Raw genomic sequence first — 10,726 nt, 5'->3', positions numbered from 1 at the left:
CGCACGCTCGTATTTGATGATACCCGGATCAAAGGTCCAGCTTTATGAAGATTTGTGCTCCCTTTCATCTAGTAATTCATCTACTATTAGAATAAGGTATTTATACTTGATGGTTATGCCATTGAGAGCTCGGTAATCAACACATATTTGTTGAATCTCGTATTTTGATAATGAAACTACTTGATATATGTTTATGATTTAATATGCGTTTTGAGTGACGCAGGATGCTTTGATCAGGATGAGACAATTAAAGCAGGAAAATCATGTTGTGCCGGAGGAACATGTCAGAAGATTGGACGTCGGGCCGGTGGATCGGTCGACGTATCGACAGAAGGCTTCGGGCCGTGGACTCGGGCATCGGGCCAAGAAGAGCGGGTATTGTGCCAAGGATATCAGAGTTGCGGAGCCAACTGGCCGATTGGGCAATAGGCCACAGGAAAGGACGATGCGCCGAAGAATCGGACGAATCGTCGAGGGACCAATGACATGCCAAACAACTTGGTTAATTGCTTAGGATTAATTGTCTCGATCGAAGTTTTTGTTTTGAGTGTGCAGGATTAACTACGATGAAAGTTAGACAAGCAGCAGGAGTTGCGCCGGAGTCAAGTTCATGATCACGTTGGGAGTTCGAGAGTTCGACGGAAGTTCGGACGGTCGTCGGAGGTTCTGCGAGAACAGACCCGAGAAGTCCAGAAGCTTGCCAAGCGAAGCTCGTCGGAACTCGCCAAGTGGATCGTCGCAAAGTCCAGGAGTTTGCCGGAAGTCCGCAGGAGCATCACCGAGGGTTCATCGGATGATCGACGGAAGTTCGCCGGAAACTCACCGGAAGAAGCGATTGACGCACCGAAGCAAAGCTGCAGAAATTGTCTTAGATCTAATCGTAGTTAGCACATTGATTAAGTTGGAAAATGGGAGGTGATCCCATTAGCTTAATCTTGGGGCAATTGGGCCCCTGAAAGATTGAAATTGGGCCGAATGGAGCTAACCATTCGGACCCTGATTGCACCAAGAGGTGCAACCGCCTAGGCCAGGAGGTGGCACCGCCTGGGCTAAGCCTCCCAGCGAGACTGGGCGGTGCAACCACCCCAGCCAGGAGGTGGCACCGCCTGAGTTCAGTCTTCGAGCTAGACTGGGCGGTGCAACCTCCTTGACAGAGAGGTGGCACCGCCTGAGCTCGGTCTTCGAGCTCTAGCAGAGAGGTGCAACCGCCTCAGTCAAGAGGTGGCACCGCTTGGGCTCAGTCTTCGAGCTCTGCCAGGCGGTGCAACCTCTCCAGTCAGGAGGTGCAACCGCCTGATCCCGGAATTCCGGGATTTGATCGTTTTGAGCTCCAAATTTAAACTGGGTTGGGGCCTATAAATACCCCACCCATTCAGCACTGAAAGCACACAACACACACTCGAAATCTTGCTATCTTTCTGTGTTTCTTAGAGCTCAAAACTGCTAGTTCTCCTCTTTCTATTCTTCAAGTTTGAGTTGTAAAGAGAGGAGAGAAAACTTCTGTAAGGGTTGTCTCCTAAGCCCGTCAAAAGGAGTGAATCTGTAAGAGGGTAGTTGGCCTTCGCCTATCGAAGGAAGGCTTCTAGTTGACGTCGGTGACCTCGTCGGTGGAGGAAGCCAAAAGTGGAGTAGGTCAAGACTGACCGAACCACTCTAAATCTCTGGTTTGCTTTTATTTTGAGCACTTTATCATTACTGCAAACCTCCTACATAGCTACTGCTCTCTGCGACTTTACGAACAAGTTTCTAAGTGCTGATCTTTCCGAATCTGCATTCAGACGTAAATCGGTGTTTTCATACATTATAGTTTACGTTTACGTTTTGATTCTGCAAAACTGTCTTCTGCACTTTTACGAATGAAGTTTCTAAGTTCAGATCCCTGTAAAACTGCGTTTAGACGCAAACTGCACTGCGCTTAGACACAATCTGATCTTAGACGTAAACTGCGCTTAGACGCAAACTGCGCTTAAACGCAATCTGCGCTTAGACGTAAACTGCCCTTAGACGCAAACTGCGCTTAGACGCAATCTGAGTTTAGACGTAAACTGCGCTTAGACGCAAACTGCACTTAAACGCAATCTGAGCTTAGACGCAAACTGCGCTTAGATGCAAACTGCGCTTAGACGCAATCTGCATTTAGACGTAAACTGCAAACTGCATAAATTGCGCTTAGACGCAAACTGTGTTTAGACATAAACTGCACTTAATCATAAGTAATCTTAGAATTGGCTTTTGCATCAAAATAGTTTTTATCGAACGAACGCAGCTTTCGTTTTTAATCGCTGAAAGATTTCCGCTGCACTAATTCACCCCCCCCTCTTAGTGCTCTCGATCCTAACAATTGGTATCAGAGCGGGGTTTTTCTCATTTCGGATTTACACCCGAGAGAAATGGCTCTTCATAGCTTTCAAGAGGGCTTTTCGGTCTTTCATCCATCGTTCTTTAACGGATTGGACTACACTTATTGGAAAACTCGAATGAGAGTTTTCTTAATTTCTCTAAATCTGGATTTATGGAATATCGTTGAAAACGGTTTTCAACTTCCCTCTAAACCGATGAATGAATGGTCGGATTTAGAGAAGAAGTATTTTTCTTTAAACGCAAAGGCTATAAATGCCTTATTTTGCGCTTTGGACAAAAATGAGTTCAATCGGATTTCTACGTGCGAAATAGCTTTTGACATTTGGCGAACACTTGAAATCACGCACGAGGGAACTAGTAGTGTCAAAGACTCGAAAGTTAACTTTTTATTGCATGATTTCGAGCTTTTTCGAATGCAACCAAGCGAGACTATAGGCGACATGTACACCCGTTTCACGGATGTCGTCAATAGTTTAAGAGCTCTTGGAAAATATTTTTCGGACTTTGAACTCGTAAATAAGATTTTGCGTTCTCTTTCTAAGAAGTGGGATTCAAAAGTAACTGCAATACAAGAAGCTAAAAACCTAAACAACTTACCACTTGAAGAACTAATTGGTTCATTGATGACATATGAAATGGTGCACAATGCACATGATGAACATGTTGAACACAATCACCTTCCAAAGAACAGGAAGGATTTGGAACTCTGGACAAATGAATGCCACTTGAGCGATGACTCAAGTGATGAGGACAATGATGAACAAAACAACTTTCCAAAGAACAGGAAGGATTTGGGACATAGAACATTTGAAGACCACTCGAGCATAAGCTCAAGTGATGGTGAACTTAAACTACAAATGAAATGAAAATTAAAAAGCAAAAAGAATTGAACTACTTGCTTTAAACGCAAGAAGAAGAACAAAAATTGGGATGAATCGAGCTCCTCCGAAGAAGAGAAAGTCAACAAAAGCAAGGCGGCAAACTACGCCTTAACAGCCTACAATGATAAGGTAATCGAAATCCCCCTAATTTATTTTGAAATTACTTGATGCTTTCATGATGTATTTTTCTCTTTTAGTTTAGAATTAATTTTCTTAAAAATTACATGTTAAAAAAAAAAAATTATTATGATCATACTAAGTAATTTCGAAAATGATAATATTGCATATTTTATGATAAACAAATAAAATGATCTTGATTGAAAATATGAAATCATGGTTAAGAAGTAATAATGTGTATTACGTTGATTTCCATTGTTATTTCTCGATTTTGATTAAAGATCATGTTTGATTTGAAGAAATGCATAATGATGAAATTAAATATTTTGATTAACAATTTTATGCATGAGATTTTAAGCTGATGATAAGCATGTGTTATTCTCATGAGTATATTTGAAAAACTATGGCAAAAATGTGCTCGAATGCATAAACGTGTTAAGATTATTTTTCGGACATTCTTGATTCAATGTTCAAAACACTTAATTGCCATGATGATTTTACACTATAACATGTTGGAAATTATATGTTTTGGATACATAAATTTTTATGATCATGAGCATGTTTTATCTTCATAATTGAACTTGAAAATCTATAGCAAAATCTTATCCGAATGCATGAAAGTACTAATTTCATTTTCGGATTCACTTAACAATTGATATCCTAACAATCGGATTTTCTCATACACTTATGAAAAATATTTTTCTAAAATGGATTTGATGAAATGATTCCTGCTTATAAATTCCATCTTGAAATATGAATGATAGTGTCTTTGCTTGCAAAGATTTGTTTCACATACATATCTCCTATGATTCATGTGCAGAAAAAGAATTTATAAATCATAATACAATGAGATTTCTTATGAAAAAATAAAGTGCTTTTGTGATTCTTTGCTAAAGAGAATAATTATTAAAATCATGATCTTGATAATTATAACATGAAGCTCTTTATAAATCAAGATCGTTCATTATGCTCCCTACATTTATCAAAAAGGAGTTCTTCAAATGAAATGCAACTTGTCTTTTGATTTCATGATATTTTGTGAATTTCGAAATTAATTTTAATGACTTGATTATGAGTTTCAAGTTGACGATTTGATTTGAATAAGTTATGTCTAAATCATAATCATGATCTTGCAAAATTGAAATCACAAATAATATCTTTTGGTATTCATGAATTGATACTCACAATATGAAAGTATTGGTATTCATGACTTGATTTTGATTGAAACATTACATGCTTAAATTAATCATTCTTCTATGTTTCAAAAATTCTTTAAATGCCTTATGTGATGACTGAAAATTAATTTGCTTTATGATGAATCACGAATCATGACTTGATCTATGATATTGAAATATTTTAATCATGATTCTTGGTTATATAATTCCTTTGCCCTATTAAAAGGATTTGTTGAATGGATCATGTCCTTCTTGAACTTTCTTGATATCATGACAAGATTTTGTAATATGGCCTATATAATAATTAAAAATTTTTGGCCATTGATTTCTCCCTTCTTTTCGACAAAAACAAAGGGGAGAAAGCTTTTGCTAGTTAAAACATGCAAAGAAAAGCAAGTGCAATCTTGCACATGAAGCAAGTGTTGAATTGCCATGATTGAACCTAAGAATCTTGCTATGCTTTTGTGCTTATATGTTGTGATGAAAATATAGCTTCATGTTATAAAAACTTGCATATATTTTAAAATAGCTAGAGCTACTTCTCCTTTTGTTGATGATAAAGGGGGAGAAATATATGAATTGATACTATAAGTGCCATATTTGAATTTTCATCATGTTAAGATATCAAGAACTTGCATCGTAATTCTACTTGATGATATCTTGCCATGTGATGAAATGCTACGATTTGTTGCTAAAATGATGCATGCAATACTTATGCTTTCTACGTAATGTATTGCATATGATATGAACCTTGATTAAAATTGCCTTGATTTGAATTCAAGGTTTATCTCAATTATGGAATTTTGAAATAAAAATGATTACTCACCTTTGTCATGATTTAGAAATTGACGGAAAGGGTTTTTCTTTCTTTTTGACAATGACTAAGGAGGAGATAACTTGCATGCACAATTCAAGAAGAAAGCAAATTTTCACTTCTCAAAAGAGAAGAAATTGCTATCTTGAACATCTTAAGAAACAAAAAGAACAAAGGTGCTATCTTGCCTATCTCAAGAAGCAAAACATGCTAACTTGCGCATCTAGCAAAGTGGACAAAATTTTCATATTTCAAGAAGCAAGAGTTGCCTTCTTGAACATCTCTAATTTGCTAGCTTGCATGATGTAGAACTTGATATCTTGAACATCTCTAATTTTCATACCAAGTGCTATCTTGTATGCTATAAAACTTGCATATCTAAAACTTGATAGCTTGAATATTCTAAGCATGATTCAACACTTGCTATATTTTCTAGCAAAACTGCATGATGATAAAACTTGATATTATGTTTTTCATGCAATGAGTTGAACCAATATCACAAACACTTGATTGTGGTACTTCTCCTTTTTGTTGATGACAAAGGGGGAGAAGTATGTTGATGAAAGTATGTTGATGACATGACATGTGATGCATAAGTTTATGCATATGTTCATGTTGACGTGTTGCAAGTATTCATAATGAATATTGCAATGACTTGAATTCAGTTTGAATTCAACGTTCTATCAATATGGCATATTGATAGGGGGAGTTTGTTTAAACTCCGGGAGTTAAGTTTAACTCCGTCATCAAGTAGTTGTCATCATCAAAAAGGGGGAGATTGTTGAATCTCGTATTTTGATAATGAAACTACTTGATATATGTTTATGATTTAATATGCGTTTTGAGTGACGCAGGATGCTTTGATCAGGATGAGACAATTAAAGCAGGAAAATCATGTTGTGCCGGAGGAACATGTCAGAAGATTGGACGTCGGGCCGGTGGATCGGTCGACGTATCGACAGAAGGCTTCGGGCCGTGGACTCGGGCATCGGGCCAAGAAGAGCGGGTATTGTGCCAAGGATATCGGAGTTGCGGAGCCAACTGGCCGATTGGGCAATAGGCCGCAGGAAAGGACGATGCGCCGAAGAATCGGACGAAACGTCGAGGGACCAATGACATGCCAGACAACTTGGTTAATTGCTTAGGATTAATTGTCTTGATCGAAGTTTTTGTTTTGAGTGTGCAGGATTAACTACGATGAAAGTTAGACAAGCAGTAGGAGTTGCGCCGGAGTCAAGTTCATGATCACGTTGGGAGTTCGAGAGTTCGACGGAAGTTCGGACGGTCGTCGGAGGTTCTGCGAGAACAGATCCGAGAAGTCCAGAAGCTTGCCAAGCGAAGCTTGTCGAAACTCGCCAAGTGGATCGTCGCAAAGTCCAGGAGTTTGCCGGAAGTCCGCAGGAGCATCACCGAGGGTTCATCGGATGATCGACGGAAGTTCGCCGGAAACTCACCGGAAGAAGCGATTGACGCACCGAAGCAAAGCTACAGAAATTGTCTTAGATCTAATCATAGTTAGCACATTGATTAAGTTGGAAAATGGGAGGTGATCCCATTAGCTTAATCTTGGGGCAATTGGGCCCCTGAAAGACTGAAATTGGCCGAATGGAGCTAACCATTCGGACCCTGATTGCACCAGGAGGTGCAACCGCCTAGGCCAGGAGGTGGCACCGCCTGGGCTAAGCCTCCCAGTGAGACTGGGCGGTGCAACCGCCCCAGCCAGGAGGTGGCACCGCCTGAGCTCAGTCTTCGAGCTAGACTGGGCGGTGCAACCTCCCTGACAGAGAGGTGGCACCGCCTGAGCTCGGTCTTCGAGCTCTGGCAGAGAGGTGCAACCGCCTCAGTCAAGAGGTGGCACCGCCTGGGCTCAGTCTTCGAGCTCTGCCAGGCGGTGCAACCTCTCCAGTCAGGAGGTGCAACCGCCTGATCCCGGAATTCCGGGATTTGATCGTTTTGAGCTCCAAATTTGAACTGGGTTGGGGCCTATAAATACCCCACCCATTCAGCACTGAAAGCACACAACACACACTCGAAATCTTGCTATCTTTCTGTGTTTCTTAGAGCTCAAAACTGCTAGTTCTCCTCTTTCTATTCTTCAAGTTTGAGTTGTAAAGAGAGGAGAGAAAACTTCTGTAAGGGTTGTCTCCTAAGCCCGTCAAAAGGAGTGAATCTGTAAGAGGGTAGTTGGCCTTCGCCTATTGAAGGAAGGCTTCTAGTTGACGTCGGTGACCTCGTCGGTGGAGGAAGCCAAAAGTGGAGTAGGTCAAGACTGACCGAACCACTCTAAATCTCTGGTTTGCTTTTATTTTGAGCACTTTATCATTACTGCAAACCTCCTACATAGCTACTGCTCTCTGCGACTTTACGAACAAGTTTCTAAGTGCTGATCTTTCCGAATCTGCATTCAGATGTAAATCGGTGTTTTCATACATTACAGTTTACGTTTACGTTTTGATTCTGCGCTTTTACGAACGAAGTTTCTAAGTTCAGATCCCTGTAAAACTGCGTTTAGACGCAAACTGCACTGCGCTCAGACGCAATCTGATCTTAGACGTAAACTGCGCTTAGATGCAAACTGCGCTTAAACACAATCTGCGCTTAGACGCAAACTGCGCTTAGACGCAAACTGCACTTAGACGCAATCTGAGTTTAGACGTAAACTGCGCTTAGACGCAAACTGCGCTTAAACGCAATCTGAGCTTAGATGCAAACTGCGCTTAGATGCAAACTGCGCTTAGACGCAATCTGCATTTAGACGTAAACTGTAAACTGCATAAATTACGCTTAGACGCAAACTGTGTTTAGACATAAACTGCACTTAATCATAAGTAATCTTAGAATTGGCTTTTGCATCAAAATAGTTTTTATCGAACGAACGCAGCTTTCGTTTTTAATCGCTGAAAGATTTCCGCTGCACTAATTCACCCCCCCCCCCCCTCTTAGTGCTCTCGATCCTAACAATATTCACCTTGTTCCGTCCTTCTTGCGTACAAGTAGCACCGGTGAAGAGTAGAGGTTGCAACTTGGCCGAATAACTCTTGTTTCGAGCATCTCTTTTACAATCCTTTCTATTTCATCCTTCTGGAGATGTGGATACTGATATGGCTGAGCATTTGCTGAAGATTTGCCTGGAAGAATTGTTATACAATGATTATGCCAACGGGTAAAAGGTAGGTTGCGCAGTTCGTCAAATATATTTGAAAATTCAGCAAGCAAAGGAAGTAGATTTGGATCTTCAAATTCTGTTGGCTCTCCCTTAGTTTGCTGCTCAAGTTGTACCAAAAAGCTGTTGCATGCTTCATGCAAAACCTTCTCCATTTGTTATGTGCAAATCGTTGTTATGTCGCCCCCACGTTTCCCGTGCAATGTCACATGTTTCTCCTTACTGTAAAATTTCATAATTAGTTTCATAAAATTCCAAGAAATATCACCTAATGTCATCAACCATTTAATTCTGAGCATGGCCTCATGATTGTTAAGAGGGAGAAGGAAGAAATATGCAATTATCTCTTGGTCCTGTAGCAATAGTTTCTCCTGCGGGCGCCTACGATCACAATTCAAAATCCGTCCGTCGGTGACCTTAACATCAAACCTACAGCGATTCTCGATAGGTAATGCTATCCGAACAACAAGCTTACTATTTAGGAAGTTAGTAGTACTACCCGTGTCGATGAGAACAGTGATCGGTTGTTGTTTGAGAAGGCCTCCAACTTTCATCGTTTGCGGGTTTGAGTAGCCGGCTAGTGCATGTACTGTAATGTCAGTCGGTTGTGGCTCTTCTTCCACATCTTCTTTATGTTTAAAGTTCTCTTCTGAATGTTCAATGACCTCTTCTTCTATTGGTTCAATCATAAGAAGTCTCCCTTTCATCATTTGTGGGTTTGAGTAGCCAGCTAGTGTGTGTACTGTAACGTCGATCGGTTGTGGCTCTTCTTCCGCATCTTCTTTGTTATGTTTAAGGCTCTCTTTTGAATGCTCAATGACCTCTTCTTCCACTGGTTCAATCAAAAGAAGTCTCCTTTTTTTATAGCAATGCTTGTAACTCCACGGCTCGTTGCAATGCCAACATAACCGCTTCGCAGATTGCTCCCGAAGCTCTTCTCTTGTCAACTTCTTTCGTGCAGAGACTCGATTGATAATAGGGGGGGCTGAGGGCTTCGATATTTCTGGTTGAGGAGCAACTCTAGTCCTCCAAGCTTCATGATTCAATCGCTCCTCTTGATATCGTGCGAAAAAGATGGCTGCCATAAGCGTGTATGGTTGTCGCGCTTTAACTTCTCCCCGGATCTCTGGCTTCAAGCCCTCAATGAAGGTCCTCAATAGCTATTTTTGAGACCAATCATGAGTTTGATTAGATAACTTTTTAAACTTGGTTTGGTACTCCTGAATGGTAGAGGTTTGTCAGATCTTTGCTAATTGTCCGTCAATATTCTCGTAATCGGTTGGTCTGAAGCGGATCAGCACTCATTCTTTAAATTATCGCCATAAAAGGACTCCATAAGTGTGTTCAAACCAGTCAAACCACTGTATGACATCCCCTTTAAGATGTATAGCTGTAATTTTTACCATAGATGCATCCGTAGTTTTATGGTACCAAAAATATCACTCCGCACGCGAAATCCAACCAATCAGGTCTCCTTCTTCCCATCTAGGGAAGTCCACCCTCATGCGTGGATAGTTGGGATTGATCATAGAACCTCCCCTCTTTTGGAAATCATCTCTTCGGGCTTGGTGCAATTGGGCAGAGCTCTCTCCTTGATGTGATTTCTTCGAGCTTAGTGGTCGGCCCAATCTGAGTTCAGTAAAGAGTGTATGAATCATATCCTCCATTCGTGTCTCAAAGGCTTCGAATTTAGTATTGATTGCCTCCTCAGATACCATAGTATATGTCTTCAAATCTGTGATATTATGATCTCTCTTTTGTTGTCAGGTTAAAGGCGTGTATAGGTTGAGAGAGGTGATGGTCAAAAGGGTTGGTGGATTGGTAGATGTAGGCTGCGGTTTAGGCTTGTTTTGTGGCTGTTTTGGGTGCAGTTTGAGGGTGTGATTTAGTAGAGTTTTAGGGCTGTGGATGAAAGTTTTGGATCTATGGTAGATGGTCGTAAAGGTTTGATAGAAATAAGTGGAAGTTGCAGCAAGTATGTGCTGTCTTGTAAGAGTAGAATTGTCGCCGAAGAAACAACGGTTTCTCGACGTAATTTCCACCAAAAACTTGAGAGAATTGAGGAGAGAATTGATAAAAAAATCATAGTTTATATGACAGCAAGGATGTCTAATTTAATCAAGAAAATTTCAGCAGTATAATAGCAAAGAAATTGGTGCAAGTTGCGATTGCAGAATTCTCGTTGAAAAATTTTAGCGGTTTACGATGAAAATTT

The sequence above is a fragment of the Musa acuminata genome, chromosome BXJ2-7 (genome assembly GCF_036884655.1).
Source record: "Musa acuminata AAA Group cultivar baxijiao chromosome BXJ2-7, Cavendish_Baxijiao_AAA, whole genome shotgun sequence".
NCBI lineage: Eukaryota > Viridiplantae > Streptophyta > Magnoliopsida > Zingiberales > Musaceae > Musa > Musa acuminata.
Note: the sequence above shows the minus strand (reverse complement) of the source record.